At 45.6% G+C, this 26,786-nt stretch overlaps 1 long non-coding RNA gene across 1 annotated transcript; it reads right to left on the bottom strand.

Annotated features, from left to right (window-relative positions):
• Positions 1-9,517: 9,517 nt before the first annotated feature.
• LOC121006018 lies at positions 9,518-25,992 on the bottom strand. The gene is made up of 3 exons (XR_005780007.1): positions 25,968-25,992; positions 15,843-15,852; positions 9,518-9,645 (listed from the first exon to the last, which is right to left on the bottom strand). It is a non-coding gene; the product is annotated as an uncharacterized LOC121006018 (long non-coding RNA).
• Positions 25,993-26,786: the final 794 nt, after the last annotated feature.

Below are 26,786 nucleotides of genomic sequence, written 5' to 3'. Positions count from 1 at the left end.
AATTGTTATTAGTAGTCACTAAAACTATGTCAGGAGAGGGGACAGGTCATGTTTAAGTATTTGCACTCCAGGACTCCTTTCTTTTTTGTACTGAGACAGGAAATTATAAATGATCTGTCATTTAGGAAGCAATGAAGATCTACTTCTGGTCAGCCGTCATTGTACCCCTCCGATGCCTCATTCATAGCTGATCGAGGCAATAATACAGTATAAAAAAAATGTAAAATTCAAAAATTCTAAAAAAAATTAAAAATTATAAAATCATATCCCAAAGAGCCGGCTACCGCCATCTTGATTGAAGATACATACGTCATATGTCACCACGCACGGGATTAAGTGCAAGATCTTCTATCAAGATGGCGGTGGCCGGCACTTCGCAATCAAATGAATGAGGTAAATATGATTTTTGTTTATTTTTTACCACCATTCAGGGAAAATCGATTTGCTATCACAAAGCATGAGGAAGATTGGCATCGCGGCAAATCGAATTTTCTCTGAAATTTTGATCTAATTGCACTTCCTGGAGTTTGATTCGCTCAACACTAAAAGTAACCACAGCATGAACAGCAGCTAGACGGGGTTCGGAGTGAATCTATAAGGTCCTGGTAGGTTGTCACAGGTATCTGGAGCCATGCTGACTGCAGTACATCTCACAGCTGCTGGAGGGGGCGAGGAGGGAGGATCCATAGAGAGAACACGACCATCGAGGTGGTCCCACAGATGCTCAACTGGGTTCAAGTCTGGGGAATTAGGGGCCGGGGTAGTACTTGAAAGTCTTGGTCAGGCTCTACCAACCAATGTCAGACATTTCTAGCCGTGTAACATCTCACATTGTCCTGCTGGAAGATCCCATCCGCCCCAGGGTAGACAGTCAGCATGTATGGGTGTATGTGATCTGCAAGGATGGATTCATATCCAAATCTATTGAGAGTGCCTTCAACATGGATGAGTGGCCCAGAGAATTCCAGGAAAACCTTCCCTGGACCATAATACTGCCACCACCAGCTTGTGTTCTTCCAGCAATGGTCGCAGGGTGTTTGTTCTCTGATGTTTCTCGCCTGACATGCCAACGTCCATCCGTTCCATGAAGCAGAAAACGTGACTTATCTTTTACCTGTGACAGCAATGAGGGATATGTGTGCAGATAGCATATCACACCTTATATACCCACCGAGCCAGCTCACCACGGGACTTTCTTCATGAGCTACTGACTTTAAAAGTAGGAAGTGGTCAGAATAATGGGACTTGACTGTGCATGTATAATACCTACCAATAATCTGTAAAGGGTTAGAGGTCTGGAAAGATGCAGATAGGCCCCTTGCAGACGAGCGTGACAGATTAGGTTCGGATGCGTTACGGATGCGTTCAGTTAAAAATGCGCTATTTCTCAAGCAAGTTTGGTCAGTTTTGTCTGCGATTGCTTTCAGTTGTTCAGTTTTTATCACGCGGGTGCAATGCGCATTGATGCGTTTTTCACGTGCGTGACAAAAAACTGAAGGTTTACAAACAACATCTCTTAGCGACCATCCGTGAAGATTTTCACGCAGCCCCATTCACTTCTACGGGGCCAGGGCTGCGTGAAAAACACAGAATATAGAACATGCTGCGATTTTTACGCAACGCATAAGTGATGCGTGAAAAACAACTCTCATGTACACAGACCCATTGAAATGAATGGGTCAGGATTCAGTGTGGGTGCTATGTGTTCACGTCACGCATTGCATCCATGCAAAATACTCGCTCGTGTGAAAGGGGCCATACTCAGACGAGGCTGACATACTGTATACAGTATACACTCACCTAAAGAATTATTAGGAACACCATACTAATACGGTGTTGGACCCCCTTTTGCCTTCAGAACTGCCTTAATTCTACGTGGCATTGATTCAACAAGGTGCTGATAGCATTCTTTAGAAATGTTGGCCCATATTGATAGGATAGTATCTTGCAGTTGATGGAGATTTGAGGGATGCACATCCAGGGCACGAAGCTCCCGTTCCACCACATCCCAAAGATGCTCTATTGGGTTGAGATCTGGTGACTGTGGGGGCCATTTTAGTACAGTGAACTCATTGTCATGTTCAAGAAACCAATTTCAAATGATTCGAGCTTTGTGACATGGTGCATTATCCTGCTGGAAGTAGCCATCAGAGGATGGGTACATGGTGGTCATGAAGGGATGGACATGATCAGAAACAATGCTCAGGTAGCCCGTGGCATTTAAACGATGGCCAATTGGCACTAAGGGGCCTAAAGTGTGCCCAGAAAACATCCCCCACACCATTACACCACCACCACCAGCCTGCACAGTGGTAACAAGGCATGATGGATACATGTTCTCATTCTGTTTACGACAAATTCGGACTCTACCATTTGAATGTCTCAACAGAAATCGAGACTCATCAGACCAGGCAACATTTTTCCAGTCTTCAACAGTCCAATTTTGGTGAGCTCGTGCAAATTGTAGCCTCTTTTTCCTATTTGTAGTGGAGATGAGTGGTACCCGGTGGGGTCTTCTGCTGTTGTAGCCCACCTTTCTTTCCCATTCTGACATTCAGTTTGGAGTTCAGGAGATTGTCTTGACCAGGACCACAACCCTACATGCATTGAAGCAACTGCCATGTGATTGGTTGACTAGATAATTGCATTAATGAGAAATAGAACAGGTGTTCCTAATAATTCTTTAGGTGAGTGTATATGTAATCACATATTTCCATACAGACAAGATAATATACCTCATTAGTTATCGTACAGCTTATATTTAGAGGTTATGGAAATATGTTGGCTGAATGGCAGACACCTGACACTTAGCTGTCATGTCCGGGTTGTTCATAGACAATGCTTTGATTATCTGATTATGTTAAATAGATTAATTATGACTTAATCATTTGGAATATGCATGAGCAGGCGAGTGCTTGAGTTTGAGGTGGAATTCTCCTAAGTAGCACAGAGCATTTAAGTAGAGGAATGTGTAGAAGCAAGAACCCATAATGATGTTTCAGGGGCCAGAGCTACATGTAGTAGAGACAGTGAGAAAGTAGGGGAATGCAAGGTGACAGACTGAAAGCTACATAGTGCAGGGGGGGGGGGGGGGCACAACCGGATACGCACAGAGTGAGGCCCTAGATTGTAAGTTCCGCAGCTCCTGGACTTTCATACCATCACCTAACTTGTTCAGCCTCATAGCACTTGGCAACCTCATGGGGAAGACAAAAAAGAAAAGAGATCCGGCAAAGATGACGGAATTCTTCCCGTCTATGTGCTCCCATAATGGCACTGGCAGCACAACTCAACAAGCTGCGACGTGTGGAGCAGACAACTCTCCTGTTCCACACCGACGCCTTACATGCAGATACAGACAACATGCAGGAGGAACGTCCTCCCCATCTCTTCTCCTGGAACAACATCTCCTGACAATGTGCCCAGGCTTCCACTGCCTCTCCTCCTCAGCAAATAACACCAGGAGACAAGTCTGGCTCCAAACACACCCTCAGGGCACTGCTTTTAGTATATCTCTGTATACAGTCTGCTTTTACCACTTTCCACTTTGCAAAAGCGGTTCCAGCCTCTTAGGCACAAAACATCCCATAATGAAAAGAAGATGGCTGAATTCTCAGAGGCCCACAGTTTAGTGGATCACAGTAATGCTTTAGAGGAACAGCTTGTTGAGCTTTGTTCCAAGGTGACAGACCTAGAAGACCATTCACACTGCAAAAACATCTTCTTTAGGATCATCCCAGAATCAGTGAAGGCAGAACATATTGCTGACTTTTTAGCTGATTTCTTTGGTGCCTTACTACCTTAAACTCCACAAGCGGATTTAACCATTGATAGAGTTCACAGAATCCCTAAGCTATATTCTCTATCTCCTGCATCCCCCAGAGATGTTATCGCCCATTTTTATCTTTTTAGAGATAAAGTGATGTTTGCAGCTAGGGATGCTAAAAACCTACCTGAGAACTTTCGTAACATTAAAAAATTTTCAGACCTTTCTGCCACAACCATGGCCGCCAAGAGTGCTCCAAGAGAGCATCATATTCCCTATAAATGTGGTTTTTCAGTTAAGCTGGTGATCACTAGAAATCAATTCAAACACAAAAGGCCTTAACAGTCCTTACAAATGGTCACTACGTTGGAATGGAGCCAAACGCTCTAAAATGAACAGCCTATGTCTTCAGTTAGTCAACTAACATAAAGTACAGTCTCTTCTCATAGCTAGGGATTTAAACGCATTGATGTGGCCCTTCTTAGACTCAGCCTCTGCTTCCATCTCTGCTAGACCTACTAGACTTCACCTTCTTACCCATAAGAAAGTGCTATTGGATTTTTGGTGGCTTCAGCAAATGACGGAAAGAGCTTACACATTTTTTCACACCCTAATAATTTTTTCTCCAGGATAGACAATTTTCTTCTGTCTACCTGAATTGGTCCAATAACTTGGTCTGACCATTCACCCATTCATATGTCTTCTACCTGAACCCTCCTCCCCTCCTCTGGCATATGAACCAAGTCATGCTGAATTCACCAAATTACCATTCAGTCCTCACAGAACACAGCAGCTTAGTGAACTACATCAAGAGCTACAATCAACAGGATTTATAGAAGTGTGAACACGCTCTATGTAAGTTGAAGGCTAAGGTACTATTGACTTAGCAACAGACTGCCCTTTTAGCTTCTCATCTTAAACACTCCCAGGCTAAATCGCGGATTCCTTATATATCTAATGCCAACAATGATAAAATCTTTGACCCTCAACAAACAGCGGACTATATAAATGACATTATAACACTCTGCACAACCTCAAAAAGGACTGCCACTAAACCCACAACTTCAGCCATTACTTCACTTCTCAGCTCAGTTTAGGGGGTTCTCCTAGAATGATTTAAAATGGCCACCAGCAACCTGTTCTAGAATGTTAAGAGGACAGGTTGCATGTACTTGCAGAGATGAGATGGGATGACAGGTGCGGGGTTGGGACCTCACTATGCTCTGGCACTTGCATATACTACATATTGGTGAGCTTTGCTATCAGGCTGCTCAGCCATGATGACATATCATAGGCAGGATCACATCATAACCATCTATTGTACAGCAGTGTAGTGAGCCTCCGACCCCCAAACCGCTCTACAGGTGGTGGCAACCATTCCTGCTCACATTTTAGGAGAGCTTGCTGGTGGCAATTTTAAATTGTTCCTGGATAACCCCTTTAACTTTTCCTCCCAATTAGAGTCCCCTTTGGACCCTTTCACTTCTGAAGAGCTACAAAAATCTATCTCTACTCCAAAACCTCATAAAGCCCCGGGCCAGATAGGTTGACTAATGATTATTTTAAGATCTTACATCTTACAGACTACTTTTCCAGGCCTCTGGGAAAAATACTTCTAAAAATGCACAAGGCTATTGTGCATCAGAGAAGTCTCCTCATAGGCCTACCAATTTTCACCCCATTTCTCTTCTAAACATGGACTTAAAGCTGTACGCAAAAACATTAGCTACTCAAATATCTAAAGTTCTAACCACACTGGTCCACCAGGACCAGATAGGTTTTTGTAAAAGGACAATACTCAGCTGATAGCACCCATCATTGTATTAATCTTATTGACTACGTGGAGCACCATCGAATGCCTTTTCTGCTCCTCTCATTGGACTTGGAGAAGGCATTTGACTGTGTACTGAGCAAACATACTGAAGGTCTGAAAATCCCCTAATTATAACTACGGTGGCCTACCGCTGTTAATGTCAATTCAAATTCCGGTCCCTTCCTGTGCAGAAAGAGCAGAAAACGTGCTAGGAAGGAAGAAGAAACAAATAAATATACTCCCCAGCCAAGTGAAGTCTTCCTCCATGACGTAAGAGAGACACTTTTGATAAACGACAAAATAAAGAAACACAATGGGTGGTTTTAGGGTAGAGGTTTTTAGAGTGCTGCCACACTTTTAGATTTTTTTATGCAGTTTTTCACGTCAAAGCAAGGAGTGGGTTCAACAAAAGAGGGAAAGTCTTATTTGTCCTTAATACTTTCTCTCCTTTTATTTTATGATTCACCTCTGATTGTGGCTTCAAATACTGCATTGAAAAACCTGAACTTGTGTCCGTACCCTTATAGGTTTACAAATTAGTTCATAGATATCTCCTGTCCTATTTTTCAGATTGATAGAAATCCCCATTCATGCTGATGCTGTAGGATGTCAAGGAAACTCATGTTTCCTGAGGCCCTGTCACCAGCCTTTTCTTTAAATCTGATTTTCTCCCATCAGATAGGTCGATTTCTTTTCATGTTTTATCCTCTGCAAAGGTTTTTATTGTTAGGAACTGGAAGAGAGTTGCCATCCCCACAACATATAGACATTATATTAATGGAATCTGCATTATGGAATGCATTATTGCCTCCATTCAAGGCTTGTCTTCCTTCCTTTTGCTTCCAGGATGTACTTTCCTCATGGATAATGGACTTATTGTGTTTCTCCTTTTTCTTCTCCCATATTACATATTACTTCTTAGGATTACGTGGATACTCTATTATATCAGATTCTCCGAGTTACATATTGTTTGGCTCTACACCAGGTGGCTCATTGTATTTCCATCATTGTTGTATATGTCCATTTTCTAGCTGATGTTCTTGTATGTCTTCCTCACTACATACAGATGCATCTATTCATGCGCATATACTCAATAAGAGGTTTTATCAGGAAAGCTAGATATTGGAAGGAAATACCAAGGATTTTAGGAGAGTAGCGTCTACTGATATTTGTGAGTACAGGGCCACATGTGATTGGGTTAGTTATATGATGTGAGGCGCTAAAAGGCGATCACAGACTAAAAGTTACTTATAGGAAAGAGCACTTTCCTTCAAGCAGCACAGAATATTTCAGCAGAGGAGTGTGCAGACCTTGCATTAAACCAGAGACCTTACTAGTATCTAGATCATGGGGCATCCCTGCACATACTAGGTGACAATGTCACTGCACTGTGTTTGTTCGAACCTAAAGGAGGCATCAGTGACACACTGGCCTGCATCATCTCTCAGAACAGGAGGAGGGACTGAATGAAAGAATCAAACAGTGTGGTGCATATGGCATGTAGGACACTCATCCCACTGCTGGGGGAGAGTATAAAGTAGGGCCTGCTCCAGTGGCTGCTGCAGCAGGGGAGAGCATACTGTCCAGCAAAATGTGTGGCACAATGGTACATTGACACAGACTGTGGCATGCATACCTCTGCTGGGGGTGAGTATGTAGTGGGCCCTGCTTTAGTAGCTGCTGCAGAAGCAGATCAGGGTATCCTGTCCAACAAAATGTGAGGTAGAGTTATGTAATGACACCTGGCTGGGGATTGCAGCATGAAGTGAGGCTTTGTCTGGGATGTGGAGCAATAGTTTCCACGACTGCATAGATGGTGTAAAATAGGGGACTTAGATGAAAAAAGCCAGTTGGTTGGTCAAAGATACCTAGAGGGGTCATTGGGACCAGTCAAAAAAGTAACAAGTGGAGAGTTGAGAACCATTGACCTTTCCGTTGAGGTTATGGTGGTGTTAGTAGGGTGTTCTGTAGTAGAGCTGGGTGTTAGAGCTAAGCATGTTAAGCCAGGGGGTAAGGAACATGCAGTGTGCATGTGTCATTGACTGAAGTGCCATGATCATGGGGGAGGTCTCTTGGAGGAATTGCTGCTTTTTGGTGAGCCAGATGGCTGCCATATCTTACACTCACCATGTATGCAGAAAGGTGTCCATAGTGTGCTGTGCATAATGGTTTTATGGATCATACCATAATGCGTCAATTTGGGGGGGGGGGAGTTCTTTCTCGTCTTATAGATATAGCAGATACACTGCGTGCAGAATTATTAGGCAAATGAGTATTTTGACCACATCATCCTCTTTATGCATGTTGTCTTACTCCAAGCTGTATAGGCTCGAAAGCCTACTACCAATTAAGCATATTAGGTGATGTGCATCTCTGTAATGAGAAGGGGTGTGGTCTAATGACATCAACACCCTATATTAGGTGTGCATAATTATTAGGCAACTTCCTTTCTTTTGGCAAAATGGGTCAAAAGAAGGACTTCACAGGCTCAGAAAAGTCAAAAATAGTGAGATATCTTGCAGAGGGATGCAGCACTCTTAAAATTGCAAAGCTTCTGAAGCGTGATCATCGAACAATCAAGCGTTTCATTCAAAATAGTCAACAGGGTCGCAAGAAGCGTGTGGAAAAACCAAGGCGCAAAATAACTGCCCATGAACTGAGAAAAGTCAAGCGTGCAGCTGCCAAGATGCCACTTGCCACCAGTTTGGCCATATTTCAGAGCTGCAACATCACTGGAGTGCCTAAAAGCACAAGGTGTGCAATACTCAGAGACATGGCCAAGGTAAGAAAGGCTGAAAGACGACCACCACTGAACAAGACACACAAGCTGAAACGTCAAGACTGGGCCAAGAAATATCTCAAGACTGATTTTTCTAAGGTTTTATGGACTGATGAAATGAGAGTGAGTCTTGATGGGCCAGATGGATGGGCCCGTGGCTGGATTGGTAAAGGGCAGAGAGCTCCAGTCCGACTCAGACGCCAGCAAGGTGGAGGTGGAGTACTGGTTTGGGCTGGTATCATCAAAGATGAGCTTGTGGGGCCTTTTCGGGTTGAGGATGGAGTCAAGCTCAACTCCCAGTCCTACTGCCAGTTTCTGGAAGACACCTTCTTCAAGCAGTGGTACAGGAAGAAGTCTGCATCCTTCAAGAAAAACATGATTTTCATGCAGGACAATGCTCCATCACACGCGTCCAAGTACTCCACAGCGTGGCTGGCAAGAAAGGGTATAAAAGAAGAAAATCTAATGACATGGCCTCCTTGTTCACCTGATCTGAACCCCATTGAGAACCTGTGGTCCATCATCAAATGTGAGATTTACAAGGAGGGAAAACAGTACACCTCTCTGAACAGTGTCTGGGAGGCTGTGGTTGCTGCTGCACGCAATGTTGATGGTGAACAGATCAAAACACTGACAGAATCCATGGATGGCAGGCTTTTGAGTGTCCTTGCAAAGAAAGGTGGCTATATTGGTCACTGATTTGTTTTTGTTTTGTTTTTGAATGTCAGAAATGTATATTTGTGAATGTTGAGATGTTATATTGGTTTCACTGGTAAAAATAAATAATTGAAATGGGTATATATTTGTTTTTTGTTAAGTTGCCTAATAATTATGCACAGTAATAGTCACCTGCACACACAGATATCCCCCTAAAATAGCTAAAACTAAAAACAAACTAAAAACTACTTCCAAAAATATTCAGCTTTGATATTAATGAGTTTTTTGGGTTCATTGAGAACATGGTTGTTGTTCAATAATAAAATTAATCCTCAAAAATACAACTTGCCTAATAATTCTGCACTCCCTGTATAGGGCTGGCCATAGGGGCAATCGACCTGTTTGTTTGCAGTGGTCACCCTTGCTTAAAGAGGTGCTTATCAGTTAACTGCCATCCAATGCTTACGACAAACACGAATCTTAAAATAAGGGGTTTTCCCGAGACTTTTATAATGATGACCTATACTCTGGATAGGTCATCAGTATCTGATCGGCGGGGGTATGACACCCGGGACCCCTGCCGATCAGTGTTTGAGAAGGCATCAGCTCTCGCAGTAGCACTGCAGGTTCCTCTCAGCTTAATCTAGGCCAATGACGACATAGTCATCGGTCACATCGCCTCGGCATAGCTCTGCCTCATAGAAGTGAATGGGGCTGATACTATACAATGTACGTCGCTGTGCTTGGTGAGCTGAGAGAAGGCCACGGAACTACTGTGAGAATCGGTGCCTTCTCAAACAGCTGATTGGCGGGGGTCTCGGGTATCAGACAATCATTTGATGCAATGACGCATGTTGTGTTATCCCTCTAGATGGTTGCATTTTGTAAAAAAGATGCAGTAACGCATCATAGTCCTGAATTTTAGGCCTATGAAAAAGACCTTTAGGAAGTCATGGCCCTAAGTTTGTATATAGATTCTGTTTAGAACCCTGCTGATGGAGTCACCCTTGAATTCTGACATCTCTCCCTTACCTGTGGCACCAACTAATCCCATTGCCTACAGCAGCTGAGGAAATTGAATGATCTTCCCTCCTGAGAGATGTAGCTGGTAGCCGGCCACTTCCCAGGATCTTATCTCCCCTCAGCAGAAATTGCTAGGGGTAAAAGCATGCTGTTGCCTCCAGAAACCTCAAAGAACTTTGCAGGACGAGACGTATTCTCGTGGGAAAAAATTAATTGTAGATTCAGTTCCCTGTGAAATCACAGGCAAAGCAAGGGAGGACGGAGGGGGCACTGAGATCTCCAGCTGTGACATTTTACAGGCAAATGAGAGGAGAAACTGCATTTTATTATAAGATTACAACTTGCCCAATGATAAAGGGAAACATTCAGTGCGGACTTTGCATCTGTTCAACCCTGATAGCGGAGGAAGACAGCACCATTACTGCAGAGCAAGCAGAGCGGCCACCTGGAATGCTGAGCGTCTGGATATCACAGTGATATAGCTCTCCATTCTTTCTGGTGCATGTAGTTAATCAGTACTTGCTTCTATATTTGCAGAGTAACAAAGACGATCTAGAGGACGAAATTGCACTTTTAAATTAAACCCTCCCCAAAATCCTAAGAAGGAAGCTGGGGCATAGCTTGCAACATGTGAAAAAGCCTCACCCTCATACGTTGATCACACCTTCCAGAGGGCCCCCATTAACAGTGCCAGAGTGCTGCTGTAAAAAGTGCATTAATCCCACAATGGAGTGTCAGAGTGCTCCTGTAGAAAGTGTAGTAATCCCACAATGGAGTGTCAGAGTGTGTAACAGCTGCGGCTGCTATGCGCCGCTGTTAACCTGCTTACTGCTGCGGTCCTGGGCGCTGTATTCTGCTGCCTGTGCTTTCCCATTCACCGCTGCAGTCTTGGGCTCTGTCCTTGCAGGTACTGTTTGTTCTGGGATCCGCTCCACAGTTTCCTTTCAGCCCTGGCCACAGCATGCTTGCTGCTTCTTCCCTGCAGAACTTCCTTAAGGGCCGGCGTGCGTCACTTCCTGTGCTTTATGGGTTAGATCATGTGACCTCGCTGACCAATCCTAGCCCTCCTGCGTGTATATAAGTGGCTCAACCCCCTTCCCAGATGCCTGAGTTTCAAGGTTCTTGTGTCCTGTAAAGGTTGCTGACTTCTCTGCTTGTGTTCCTGTGTACCTGACCCTGTTTGATCCCTGCCTGCTTGCCTTGACTCTCCTGTTGCCGATCCGGACTGCTTGACCTGTACCTGTGATGCCTGCCCTGACCTATTGCTTGTTGACTTCTCCTCTGCCTTATCCTTTGGTCCTGCGCTGTTGCTCCTGGTTACGACTCGGGCTGCTGACTACATCTGTACCTCTGATAAATTGCTCTGGTACCTCCTGATCCGCCTGGACCAGCTGCCTCATGTGCCAATTCTTCTCAAGAGGTAGAGAACTGGTGTTCCTCTCAGGAAAGCCTATCCCCACCATCAAGGGTACTGTTAAGAACAAGAGGTTCACTTAGACAACACCCTTAGAAGAGGTAGGACGCGTGGCACACTGGGTTCACACCCGCTGGTTCATGACATAGTGCTCCTGTATAAGGTGCATTAATCCCCCAATGGAGCTCGAGAGTGCACCTGTAGAAAGTGCATTAATCCCACAAAGGAGTGTCAGAGTGCTCCTGTAGAAAGTGCATTAATACCAGAATGGACTACCAGAGTTCTCCTGTAGAAATTTTATTAAAACCCGCAACATAGTACCACAGTGCTCCTGTAGAAAGTGCAATAATTTCCCAATGAAGTGCCAGAGTATTCCTATAGAAAGTGTATTAGTCCCCCAACAGAGTGCTGCTTTCAACAGTAGGAACGCACCTACATACATTGTCAGAGCATTCCACAAATAGTATTATACTGCCCTACAGAGAGCACCTGTAACGGTCGCGTACACACACAGGGGGGGAGGGAAGTGACCACTGCGCTCCACCCTCACCCCTGGCCCTGCCTACTTGCCTCGCAAGTCCTAATGACAGGGGACAACTGGACGGCAATCCCTAGCTTGGAATAAGTGCAGGGAGGACAGACCAGACAAACAACAGAACGTGAACGGACAGAGTCAATACCAGGAGAGCAACGAAGTACAAATGGAGCAAGCAGAGAATTGTCAGGAGAAGCCGGGGTCATTAATACCAGGAGAGTCGTGAAGTACCAAAGTGCAGCATACGGGTAGAGTACCCGACACTGCTAGGTTGTATGTGTATTTCCCTTTAAGCCAGTTAGGCCTGTTGCAGGCAATCCCTGTTCCAGTCAGCAGAGGGAGCTCCCAGTTCAGTATAAATAGGCAGGGCCTAGCCTAGGAAGGAGAGTTCAGAAGTTTCTAGAGTCAGTGCTGGGAGAGACAGAGGCAAGTCCAGAAAAGCAAGAGGTACTAAAGACAACAGAGGAGGTACTTGATAATTATAAAACCAAGGATATACGCCAGAGCTAGGGCATCGGGCCTTGGAGAAGAGTTTCTATGTTCCAGGATCAGTCAGGAATAGAGTGCAAGCCGCCTGTACTGCAAGTCCTGTGTTTAACACTCTGAAGTCACCTTGCTATATATATATTGCATGCATCAAATGTACTGCAACCAACTGTCTGCAAAGGAACTGCGCTTCCATCTATGTCCATGCATGATGACTACTAAAGTTTGAGTTCTGTTTTAACATCACGTGGTTCCTCAGTTATTCCTGCTATCAGCAAACGGCGTGCCACCGTTTAATTGGCACTGGCGTCACGAACATTACTTATCATCACCTGCCCTTGCAGAGAGTCAGCTGTCTCAGGTTAGTGTCACAATTGCACTACAACACCCAGGAACATTTCTACACCTAACTTGAGTACGCTGCACCTCTCTTTTGGCGTCACGAACAGGATACGCACGCTTTCTAGTGCAAGAAGCGTGAACTTTGTGCCTTATACAGTTGCCCTGTGACCAAAGTGACAAATTGCCTGTTTTATTAAAGTGGACTTTGTGGACTGAAAAACATACTAAAAGTGTCCCTAAAACCTCCAAAAAGCGCTGTGCAGTGTTGCGCTATCAAGAGGAAGGAAATCGCCACATCGGAGTGTGGTTTTATGGACTTTTTACAACCCTGCTTGCTGTCAGGGAATGGTGACCAAGATGGCCACCGGCCGCCTGGAGTAAAGTTTCCCGCGCTGCTGAGGACCTTCGTGGGCGGATCCCTTCAAAGACACAGAAAATCCCGCACCTCGTCATCATCGCACCGCCGCGGCCCTGCTTCTTCTACGTCACCGCGTACTCAGGACGTCCGGAATCTCTCGAGACTTGGCCTGCGCAAGCCCGGCGATACAGGTAAGAACTTGTAACCGGAGGGAAGGGGATTGTTCCGGCCCCTTTAGTCACCAGCGGCCACATCGCAATAAGCTAACATGTCAGAACCGGGAGTTCCCGAGCAGCCTGCCCCGGGAGAGCTTGCGGCTCCTAATCATTCTATAGCCCCCAGCATGATGCCCTTTACCATGCCTTACTATTTCGGGGCCCCATGGTTTCCCCGCTATAAAGGAGAGACCCATACCCTAAGAGACTTTAAAGAAAAGTTGCTGGCATTATTCAAACTGTACCCCATAAATGCCGATCAGCAAATGGAAATCCTGCTAGCGCAACTGGAGGGAGCTGCCCGCAGGGAGGTATTATCCTGGCCTGCTACTGAGCGGAGTACTCTAGAACAGATATTCACCCGCCTCAGGGCCACTTTTGAAACTAGGACTGCCTCAGAGATAAAGATGCACTTCTTTGGCAAGAAACAGAAGTCCGGTGAGTCCCTCCGTGACTATGCCCTATCACTTCAGGAGGCTTTAGGGGCTGTAATTCAGATAGATCCCAAAGAGGCTGATAATCATGACCAGACCTTGAGGGAACAATTTATCAACGGGGTGTCTAGTGAGCAAATAAGGACCCAACTAAAGATGCTGTCTGCCCAGCACCCTAACAGTACCTTTCTGGACTTTAAAGAACTGGCTATAAAAATTCTGGGGTCAGCAGTATCTCCGGAGTTGAGCACCCTACCTGAATCACCAGCCTGCAGGCCAAAACCGCTTATCACTAACCAAGCTCAGGACGGTCAAGCTGTTCAAGCTTCAGCTACCAATACTATCGCCATGCTGACAGAGCAAGTAAATCACCTCACTAAAAGTCTAGAGAGAGTGTGCAGAAAAATAGAGGAATGGGAAAAACCCATAATGTCAGAAGAAGAGTTCCTGTCACCTCCTAGGCCGTTCCCACCTCCATACCAAGAGACTCACCCCAGGGATCCTGGGAGGCGTAATAGAGGTCGCAAGAGGCCCGTGTGTACATACTGCAAAAAGCTGGGACACGCAGAATCCACGTGCTGGCAGTTAAACGGGCAACCCCTGAGGCTGAGGACCACCCCTCGGGAGGTAGAACACTAGGTCCAAAGGATCCAAATTGGATGCCACGGTATGTAGGATCCCATCCTAAAATCAACATAGAGATCAACGGGGTCTCCTTTGAAGCCCTATTAGACACTGGGTCTCAGGTCACTACTATTCAGCTGCCCGCCTTTGAAAGATTCTGGGACACCAACCAGTTAACCCAGCCGCCTGAATCCTGGGTGGAGATTATCGCCAGCAATGGCAAACCAGTAAAGATTCACGGATACTGGGAACCCACCCTGCAGGTGGGAGAAGTAACCTTACCGCAACAGGGGGTGATAGTAGTACAGGCCGGCGACAGAGGAGGACATCCTGTCATTCTAGGCACCAATGTCTTCAAAAACTGTTATTCAGAAATACTTGCCGTATTACACCAGACTTTGCCCACTGCTTCCTCTGCATCCAAGAGGGTGATTCAAAAGACTATTACTGTGTTAAGTGCCCAGCAGAGGTTTGCTAATGGGAAAGGAGAAATTTGTACTGCCAGGATTAGTGATATTAAGCCTGTGACTTTGCCTCCTAATTCTCAAACTCTTTTATGGTGTCGTGCTGTCCTGGGAGTCCAAGGCCGAGATTATCCAGCCCTGGTGGAACCAATCCAGATGGAGGATTACCCTTATGTGAGAGCTGCCAAGTGCCTGGTGAACGTCTCCCAAGGTAAAGTACCTGTCCGTCTGATTAACCTGAGTGATCATCCTGTGGCGCTTACTAAGCATTGCCGTGTTGCCCAGCTTTCTCAGGTGTCCTTCCAAGACATCATTCGTCTTCCAGTGACAGAAAAGCCGCCAGCTGCAGGCAGTGGACGCCCGTCAGTGACCCAGCCACAAGTGCCCTGGTGGGAAGAGCTCCATGTAGGGGACGAGACTACCCCCCAACATCAACAAGAAGGGATCCTACAGCTGGTCAAAGAGTACCACCAGGCCTTCAGTAAGCATGCTACTGATTATGGAGAGGTGAGTGCCATACAACACACCATACCTCCTATCAAGGAGAGATACAGACCCTTACCGCCTACTTCATATCAGACTGTAAAAGAAATGATCCAAGAGATGAAAGACTCTAATGTAATCCGGGACAGCCGTAGTCCGTGGGCTGCACCCCTGGTCCTTGTAAAGAAAAAGGATGGTGGTATCCGTTTCTGTGTGGATTATAGGAAAATTAATCAAATAACCCACAAAGATGCATACCCACTGCCCCGCATTGAGGAGTCACTAACTGCTCTGGGCTCCTCTGCCTATTTCTCCACATTGGACTTGACCAGTGGCTACTGGCAAGTACCCATGGCCCCTGCAGATAGGGAAAAGACTGCTTTCACTACTCCCATGGGCCTGTTCGAATTCAATTGTATGCCGTTCGGGCTATGTAATGCCCCAGGAACTTTCCAGAGACTAATGGAGCGGTGTTTGGGTCACAAAAACTTCGAAACAGTGCTGCTGTATCTAGATGACGTCATTGTGTACTCAAAATCATATGAAGACCATCTGAAACATTTAGCAGAAGTATTTGAAATCCTTATCAAATATGGCCTGAAGGTGAAGCCATCCAAGTGTCACTTGCTCAAACCTGCAGTAAAATACCTGGGGCATGTGGTAAGCGGAGAGGGCGTGCAACCTGACCCTGATAAGTTAGCGGCTGTCTGTAATTGGCCGGTCCCCACTACCGTCAAAGAGGTGAGGGGTTTCCTTGGTTTTGCCGGCTACTATAGATGTTTTATCCCCCATTTTGCTCAAATAGCTGATCCTATCCAGGAACTCTTGAGGGGGCAACCCAAGAAAAGTCCTAGAACTCCTGTGCCCATTGAGTGGAATGAGGAAAGAGAGATAGCGTTCCAATTGCTAAAAAAGAAACTGACCGAGCCTCCTGTGTTAGGTTATCCAGATTATAGCAAGCCTTTCCATCTTTATACCGATGCTAGCAAGCGAGGCCTGGGAGCTGTGTTAGCCCAAATCCAAGAGGGAAAAGAAAGAGTGATAGCTTATGCAAGCCGCTCCCTGAAAGGAGCTGAGAAAAATGACCAGAATTATAGTTCCTTCAAACTAGAGTTCCTGGCCTTAGTGTGGGCAGTGACGGAAAAATTCAAAGATTATCTAGCCGCCACCCCGTTCATTGCATTTACTGACAATAACCCTCTGGCACATCTAAATACAGCTAAATTAGGGGCCTTGGAGCAGAGATGGGCCTCTCGCCTCGCCAACTATGATTTCTCTGTAAAATATCGTGCTGGACGTACTAATGATAATGCTGATGCTTTATCCAGGCTTCCCACAGAGACAGCTCCTGATGATGTGCGAGATGCTTGGGAAGATGTAGAGATGCCGGCTTTCTATAACAAATTTGCTCAACAGGATCAGGCTCGAGCTACCAATGACAGAGCTGCAGTTCCTTCACCCTCCAGTAGGCCTGATCCTAAAGAAGAAAGGTGGGTAAAACTACAGTCTGAAAGTAGAGTGCTGGGTGAGTTGTTGGACTTCATTACTAGTGGCAGAGCCCCTGAGAGGATTCGCCATCGACCATGTGAAACTGGAGCCTAGTCGCTCAGGGTATGCTTATGCCATGACTATTATTGACCATTTCACTAAGTTTGTTGTAGCGGTGCCTGTGAGAGACCAGACAGCCAAGACTACAGCCGAACTGTTCTGGAAGCACTTCCTCCTGCCCTACGGATGTCCAGAAAAGATCCTCACCGATCAAGGACCTGCTTTTGAGTCCCATCTGTTCCATGAACTGTGCCGCTTACACAACTGTAAGAAGATCCGGACAACGGCCTACCATCCTCAAGGTAATGGATTATGTGAAAAAATGAATCAGACCTTGATAGAGATGCTGAGGGCCGTGCCTCCTGAAACCAGAGGAGATTGGCCTAATCTGTTGCCACAGCTCATGTTCACATACAATCATACCATACATTGTTCCACCGGGTATACCCCCTTTTATTTGATGTTTGGGCGCCAAGGGACATTGCCTGCTGATCATTCATTGGACATACACGTACCTGATTGCATTAACCCATTACCTAACACCGACTGGGTTGCTGAACATCAAAGGCGATTGAATACAGCCAAAGCCATTGTTCAGGAACGTATGGACTATGCTAGGGACCGACAGCAGAGAGACTATGATCAAGCAGCCCATGAAGAACCCTTGACAATAGGGGCTGTGGTATGGTTAAAAAATAACCGCCGTACCAGTAAACTGGACAGTAAATGGGAGCGAAGTCCCTATGTTGTCACTGCAATCCCAAATGTTGGAACTCACACTTATGAGATCACCCGGGAAGGCAAGGGATCCCAAATTGTACACCGAAACCGGTTAAAGCTCTGCCTGACACCAGAACCTAGTGCCGAGAGTTCTGGATCTGAATCCCCTGTGTCAGAGTCATCAATACCGCCCGAGGATCCTATGCAGGCTGTCAGTAATCTGAGGTATGACGCTGATCCCATGCATTGGCTTCTGACACCATGGTTGAACTTGCTGGTGCCTGCTCCGGCACCTACTGTATCTTCACCTCCAGAAGAGCCGGTTCAAGATGCCCCGGATCCAGTTCCCCCTCTAGTGGTTCCTGTTGTTCCTGTTGTTCCTGACCAAGGTCTCACTGATGGATACCCTCCTGTTGCTCCTCTCTCTTCTACCTCGTTGCTAAGGGAGGAGGAGACCCCTGTGTTGAGAAGGTCCACCCGGATGACCAGGGGACGTCCGCCAGTCCGTTTAGGAGACTTTGACTATGCTGGTGGTGTCTCCTCCCGAGCAGTTGCTACTGGTAATACCTTGCTTGACATTTGTGCGCAAGAATGGACTCCCCCACGTGAGCCCTTGCCTGTGATACACCCACAGGATACTCCTGGGTAGTTCCGTTATTATACTGCCACCAAAGAAGAATGGACTAACCTGGTTCACCCTAAGTCCGCTGTGCCAGGTCAGCGGCCGTGTCTAAGAAGTAAGAAGACGCCCCTTTCCCTTGCGTCATTTGGTCATGAAGTTATTAATGTTATGTTTTTCTGTGTGAAATAATTATCTATTATATTCATGATGTAATGCTTAAGTTATGTACCATGTTATGCCGGTTCAGGAAGGTGTGTGTGAGTACGAGGCCTTACTCACGTTAAAGTCTGGGGGTGTGCAGCATACGGGTAGGGTACCCGACACTGCTAGGTTGTATGTGTATTTCCCTTTAAGCCAGTTAGGCCTGTTGCAGGCAATCCCTGTTCCAGTCAGCAGAGGGAGCTCCCAGTTCAGTATAAATAGGCAGGGCCTAGCCTAGGAAGGAGAGTTCAGAAGTTTCTAGAGTCAGTGCTGGGAGAGACAGAGGCAAGTCCAGAAAAGCAAGAGGTACTAAAGACAACAGAGGAGGTACTTGATAATTATAAAACCAAGGATATACGCCAGAGCTAGGGCATCGGGCCTTGGAGAAGAGTTTCTATGTTCCAGGATCAGTCAGGAATAGAGTGCAAGCCGCCTGTACTGCAAGTCCTGTGTTTAACACTCTGAAGTCACCTTGCTATATATATATTGCCTGCATCAAATGTACTGCAACCAACTGTCTGCAAAGGAACTGCGCTTCCATCTATGTCCATGCATGATGACTACTAAAGTTTGAGTTCTGTTTTAACATCACGTGGTTCCTCAGTTATTCCTGCTATCAGCAAACGGCGTGCCACCGTTGCATTGGCACTGGCGTCACGAACATTACTTATCATCACCTGCCCTTGCAGAGAGTCAGCTGTCTCAGGTTAGTGTCACAATTGCACTACAACACCCAGGAACATTTCTACACCTAACTTGAGTACGCTGCAAAAAGGAGTCAGCAGAGGATCGTCAGGAGGAGGCCGGGGTCAGAATACCAGGAGAGGAGCAAAGTACACCAGGAGCAGGCAGAGGATCGTCAGGAATTCAGCAGAAGGTAAGTACGCCAGGTCGGACAAAATCACAGGTGGAACCTAAACAACAGGCAAGCAGGCTGCCTGTTTAAATACTGACTAGCAGGGGTCATGTGACGTGGCCATTGTCACATGACTCACCCTGCTGCATATCTCTGGGCACCGAGTGCTCAGCTCGGTGCTCAGGCTTAATCTGGTTGCTGGGGGAACCGATGTCCATCCCACCCCCATCACCTAGGAGATGAGGACGCTGCACGCGTCCTCGCTCCTGCACAGAGGCGGGGCGCCGTCAGCACTGAGGAGAGTGAGCGCATCGCCGGCGCCCCGTGACAGCACCATAGTGCCCTCCTCAGAATAATTGTAGTATGTTGTCAGTAGAACTGTCAGAGTGGCACATTAACAATGCCAGGATGTCTCCATAAACATTGCCAGAATGCCACCAATAACAGTGTCAGAGCGCTCCTATAGAAAGTCCATTAGTCCCTCAACAGAGTGCCAAACTGCTGCTATCAACAGTAAGAAGACGGTGCCACAGTATTTCACAAATAATGACAGAGTGCTCTGTAGGCAGCGCCATAGTGCTCCAGAGGAAAACTTTCAGTAGGCCATTATTAATAGTCTCTATAAACATTACTAGAGCACCCACATTAATAGTGCCAATTGTCCCTATACCATTACCAGAGTGCCCGCATGAACAGTGCCAGCATCTCCCCATAATATTACTAGATTGCCCCCTTTAAGAGTGCCAGAATGTGCCCATAACATTGCCAGTGTTCCCACATTTCCAATTCCAGCAAATCCCCATAACATTACCAGAGTGCCCACATTAGCAATGTCGGAATGTCCCAATAAAATTGCCCCAAAATTACAGTGCCAGAATTCCCCCATTAAATATGCCAGAATATTCTCCTAACATTGCCAGTATGCCCACATTAACAGTACCAGAATTTTACCATAACATTGTTTGCGTGTCCACATTTACAGGGCCACAATGACCCCATAACAATACCAGAGTGCCAATATTAAGTGTCAGAATGTCCCCAAAACTTTATCAGACCAATGCCAAGCTGCCCCCTAAAAGTTCCAGAGTGCTGCCATAGATAGTGCCAAAGTGTACCCAAAGACCATACCAGATTGTTCCTATAAATTATGCTAGACTACCAATATAAAGAGAGTACCCCCCATAACCAGTACCAGTGTGCTCCAATGTTACCAGAGTTAGCCAGTAATGCCCCTTCATACAGTGCCAAAGTTTCCGTATAAACAGTATCGGAGCTCCCTTATTAACAATAAGCACTCCCATTAAAAAAATCCATACTCCGCCCCCATGTAGAGTTCTACAGTGCTGCCAAAGTGCCAGAGTGTCCCCTGTGAAATAAGCTATAATACCACCCCATAAACTGTGCCAATATGCTGGCAATGAAATCCCTTCCATTGATCTTGCGCCTTCTTCTTAATATCAAAGAGTCTTTGTCTCTGGCTACAGTATTTCTATGTCCTACCTTGGGGCACCTTGGAAGAGGTCATATATCTTGCTGACTCTGGGACCATTCGTCATACACAGAGTCTGCACTGAAAGCACATTTCACCATGCAGCATTGTAAATCTCATGAAGAAGCCAAATAATGATTGACAGTTCCGTCTCCCATGATTGGTTGCATCACTATTTATAGACATAGCGAATGTGTCTCGGCTACTGATATCCAGATGGCCATTTTTGTAAAGTTATTTTCCTGAATCATTTCAGTTTAAGAACTTTTTTAAGACCGAATAGAAGCTGAAATTTGGACTCGAATCTCAGAGAATGTACCGTCCTCCTAAGGTTTCTCTTGGTACATTGCAGGCTGTTGATACGTTGACCACCGCGTTTGTTATTTATTCAAGGATTATCTAACATTTGGGATCTAATTCATCATAATAACACTTGACCCTCAAGGATGTTGGTAAGTTTCAACAATTTACATGGATCTGTACTTACACCAGCTGGCTCCTATAAGGGGAATGAGGATAATTATCTTCATGTATGCAAATCCTTATATTTAGTTAACTAACCAAAATGGGGTGACAATATTATAGCAGTCTATCTAGTCAGTCTTGGTTCTTGGCCATTATATGTGCAGTGGGCCACCCCCTGTGGCCCTAAAGATGAACGAATACCCAGGTGCAGGAATGGCCAAGTGGTATAGGGTGGCTTAAAATGTCCCTTTATGTTGAGTCCGAGTGTCACGGTGCTCCTACCTGGATACGGCTGGAACCCCAGGCGTTGGCTCCAAAGCAGACAAATAGGGGGTAGTAAGTGAGGGATGAAAGAAGTAACTTGAGTCCAGACCTAGTATGAGGTTCAATAACAGCTTTACTTGAACAAAGGTTTCTCCAAAAACTTCAAACTTTGTCTTGGTCCCAGCAGGCTTTAGCATTAAACTCTGGCAGGCAAACTCAGCTCTGCTGCATCTGTTGCTCTCTGACTGCTGTACTGACAGGTTTGCTATATGACTTAGCTTTTTATTTATGTTGCAACTTCTCTCTTTATAGTTTATCTCTTAATTAGGCCAGGAAAATCTCCCTCTGGCTCCTGAGGTGCTCTGGCTGGCTTGGCTTTGCTTGGCCTGGGCAGGTCCAGCAGAGACGTGCCCAGCACTTGTTCCTTCCCCTAGCTGGGGGTAAGCTAGACTGCTCTAAAACTGATGCCCACCCTTCCTGCAGGAAATGGGACTCGCCCACTCCTCCACAGAGGGGTGTTGGAATGGAAAGATCCATTCGACCTAACTGTAGCTCTGCCATATTTGCTGCCACCTGCTGGTGAACCAGGCACATTACACTTGAACATAACAGTTGCAAAATAGGAAATGCACAGTGTTTGGACCTGAAATAAATACACATGATGACATGAAGTTAACCAGTAAAGACAGTAGCGGGGTGCAGAAATGGTAATGCCACTCTGGGGCGTTACATATGCAGAGTGATTGCCTAGAATGGCCGCCCTCCATTTTGGTTTTCAGTATGATGAGATTGTGATCTGCTCCATTTTGGATAGCCAATAGTACTCATTAGCAACCTACCTTCTACAGTCTTAATCCTAAGGGGAATGATTCACAGTGTAGTCTTCTCATTCTAAGTCATCTGTTTGGGAGTCAGGGATACTGGCTTGCAATATGGTTGAGCTAGTCTACATGGTGGTGGACCCTTTAAATCTACAGGATCCTTAATCATTAATGAAACCAATAGGTCCACCTATGAGATAAAGAGGTGTCCCCATAAATTACCATAAATAGCTGATAGGAGCTTTATTACTATTGGAGTAAACCTGCTTCGGCGCTTCAACCCCAATTCAGACGGTCTTTCGTATCAAGATGGTTTCTTTATTCATTAAAAGTTGTGTATGCATATAAAACAACGCGTTTCAGGGATTTTTAGACCCCCTTCATCAGGGGGTCTAAAATCCACGAAACGCGTTGTTATATACGCATACACAACTTTTAATGAATAAAGAAACCATCTTGATACGAAAGACCGTCTGAATTGGGGTTGAAGCGCCGAAGCAGGTTTACAGTTTTACTGGAACCATCTTTCTGAAGGGACTGGACATCCCTCCTGGAAGTTTCTCATCCTGCGGTAGCATACACCTAAAGGACAGTCTTCTAAACAACAAGCCTACATTAGAGTTATACCTATACGAGCACAACCACATAAGGTCAGCCTCTAAGTGTACATTATTTTATTGTCACTTAGGTTCCATTCACACATCCGTATGTGTTTTGCGGATCCGTGGATCCACAAAACACGGACACCGGCAATGTGCGTTCCGCTGGCACTATAATAGTAAATGCCTAATCTTGTCCGCAGTTGCGGACAAGAATAGGACATGTTCTATATTTTTTTTTGGGACCGGAATTGCGGAGCCGGAAGTGCGGTTCCAAATTTCCAGATCCGGGCAGCACATAGTGTGGCCCCATAAAAATAAATGGGTCCGCAATTCCGTTCCGCAAAATGCGGAACAGAATAGCGGACGTGTGAATGGAGCCTTAAATTGAACGTACTACCCTATTGTGCGCTTTCTTTGAGCCATAGACACGTCCATCTCTTTGAGTTATTACTATTGGAGGCACTATAAGGAAAATTATTTCTGTTATGGGTCATTTTTACCATACCTCCCAACAGGACTATTTTTTCCGTCATGAACCAAACGGAACCGTTATTTGTCTCCATAGACATGTATTAGGACCGAGCAAAACAGAATTCCTCTTAAAGGTTTCCGTTTTGCTTTCCGTCCTAGAATTACATTATATTCCGTTATGACTCTATTATAACGGAACCCTATAATGGAATCCCATAACACGAATGCGAACCCACCCTTATTGAGACTTTGGGGAGCGCTGTTACTACAGGGGGACTATCTGTATGGCACTATTTATTTCTACAGGATGGTATTTGGGGACATTGGGGAACACAATTGGTCCTGTATTTAGGGTAGCAGCAGGATTGTTGGAGAACCTGGATGAGGATGATAGAAAAGTGAGGGACTGTCTGTGTGTAAACTCTGTGGAGAGAAGACGTGGCTGAAATTACTCGGGATGAAGGTATGAGCCGAATCTAGAAGATGAGGAAAGAGAACGTCTACATCAGAGGAGATGTCACTGAATGTAAGGGCTCATCCACACGACCGTGCGCCGGCCTAGGCCATATTGAAACCCGCAAACAACGGGTCTGTAAAATATGGGCATCGGCCGCGTGTGCACCGTATCATGGATGCGGACCCATTCAAGTGAATCAGAAGATATGATGAGGAACCGAGGCACTGGTCAGAAGCCCAAGGAATCCAATACTGTTTTGCAGTGCAGACAGTCGGATGTGGATCGTGGGCCTCATTCAAGTGAATAGGTCCATGTCCGCAGACGGCAGGCACGCAGTTGGTGCCAATGCATTGCCAACTGCAGCAGCACGGGCATGCCGGCACACTGTCGTGTGCATGAGCTGGAGGAGCTATGTGCTGCTGTATTGTCCTGTATGTTTGATAGTACTGAATGTACTGCCCACCAAAAACGGTTGTGTAGCCTCTTTATATCGATGACCGATCCTCAGGCTAGGTGGGGTACAACACTTAGAATCCCCGCTGATTATCTGTTTGAAGAGGAGGCAGAGCTGCATGCGAGTGCTGCTTACCCTCCATTACACTACACGGCATCTTTCTTGCGGTGTAATTACAAGCAATAGGAGCGAGTACTTGTCATTACACTGCACTTCCAAGACGACGGGCAGTGTAATGAATGCAGCCCTCACATGGAGCTTCTCTTCAAACAGCTAATCGGTGGGGGTCCCGGGTATTTGAGCCCTGTCGATCAGATATTGATGACCTCTCCTGAGGATACGTCACCAATACAAACAGGCTGCACAACCGCTTTAATGCTGGGGGAGGTTTGGTTGGATCAACAATTTGACACATATGCATTGTGGATGCATGTTATAATCACCCTTTTCTCCAGCTCCGGGGTCCGTTCCCTTCCGCCTCTGCTTGTTTACAAACTGCAGCGGGGACTTTCCGGTATATGGTATGTTACCGCTGCAGCCAATCAAGTGTCAGTGGTCTAATGCTGAGGACAGTGATTGGCTGCAGTGGTCACCTTCTGTATAGCTGCACTTCGGTGCGCACATCGCGACATTCTGACAGAGGCGAACACTTGCCCGTTATATCCCATAAGTCTTTGGTCACATGGCCGCAGCCAGAAAAAAACAGCATCGTCACTGCAGCCATGTAAACAAAGCACCCATAGTAGAGCGGCAGGGATGGAACGGCTGAAAACTGTGGATTTTTTTCCACTCGCTGCTGCTATATTTTATTTTTTAAATAAAACGCTAGTGTGAAAGTAGCCTTACTTCTGGGGTGTTTGTGATTCAAGGGCATTATGTTTAGAGCATTTTGAGGTCATCGAAAAGGGGAGGGGCATATGTCCGTAAAAAAATTTGGTCTGCCTGTGATTTTTACTTCAGTTAGCCAGAAAATTTACAGGGAAGGTTGGCATCCCTGGAAGAGGAATTCTGGGTATATCTCAGCGATGCTTCCTTTGCATTTACATAGCCCCTTAAAGGGGTAGTTCGAAATCGCCATACTGATGAACTATCTTTAGGATAGGTCATTACTAGAGATGAGCACATTTTTGAAAAATTCTATTGGGCTGCTTCGCCGAACTTCGACAAGAAATTTGATTCGTCACAAATCTGTATGGAGAGTGCGCAATGACGAGGAACGTCAATCGCGTCCTCCACCGCCCTAATTTAACCCCTCACATGCTGCGTTCAATGCTGATTGTGGCCTCTGTGATTCACATTCAGCCTTCGGGGGTTAATCAGGATGATGTCACCATGCACGCCCAGTGTGATCACCTGGTCATCACAGTTGCCACAGATCCTTTGGCGGGTTTTCTTCAATCAAAACAGCGGATGAGGTGAGTATTATTTTTTTTCAGCTATTATTTTAGGAAAAATAGATTTGTTACAGCAAAGCGCGAGGAAATTTGGCTTTGTGACAAATCAACTTCAGATACTTCGATTCACTAGTTATTAATATCAGTTTGAGGGTGGTCTGACTCCCAGAACCCCTCCTGATCAGCTGCTTTGGAGATGCCGCTCTAGACCAGTGAGGTCACATTCATCAATCACATGGCCTAGGCGTAGCTCATTCCCCTTCAAGTAATTGAGGCTGAGCTGCAATACCAAGCACAGCCACTATACAATGGATGGTGCTGTGTTTGGTAAGCTGTCAGGAGGCCGGAGCTGTGGCCTCTTCAAACACCTTATCAGGGTGTCGGACCCCACCGATGACCTCTACCGAGGATAGGTAAGCAATATCAGAATCTCCAAAAACACCTTTTATTGTTGACAAGCCTTACAATCATAACCTGAAGGCCCAGCATGTCTATCGTCTATGCATGATTTTAATAGGAATAGAGAAATGCCTTTTTTCCCCAGTGGCGAAGCTGTAGGGAAGCTAAGGTTGCCTGCAGATTGCACTGTGCTCATCTTCTCATCTCTTTTTTATATCTTTACTTTTTTTTGTATCTCCTCTTTTTTAACCCCTTCATTACCGAGCCACTTTTCACCTTAAATCCCAGGCCGATTTTTGCAAATCTAACATGTGTCACTTTATGTGATAAAAACGTTGGAACGCTTTCACTTATCTAAGCCATTCTGAGATTATTTTCTTGTCACATATTGTACTTCATGACAGTGGTAAAATTTTTATTTATAAAAAAAATACCAAATTTACCAAAAATGTGGAAAAATTAGCAAATTTTCAAATTTCTATTTCTCTACTTTTATAATAGATAGTAATACCTCCAAAAATAGTTATTACTTTACATACCCCATATGTCTACTTCATGTTTGGATAAAACCGGATACATTTTTGTGTCCCGGTGGCCACGATGAACATGCCCATGGTCTTAGTTTGATGG

Source organism: Bufo bufo, chromosome 6 (genome assembly GCF_905171765.1).
Source record: "Bufo bufo chromosome 6, aBufBuf1.1, whole genome shotgun sequence".
Lineage (NCBI taxonomy): Eukaryota > Metazoa > Chordata > Amphibia > Anura > Bufonidae > Bufo > Bufo bufo.
This window is presented reverse-complemented; position numbering and strand designations above follow the sequence as displayed.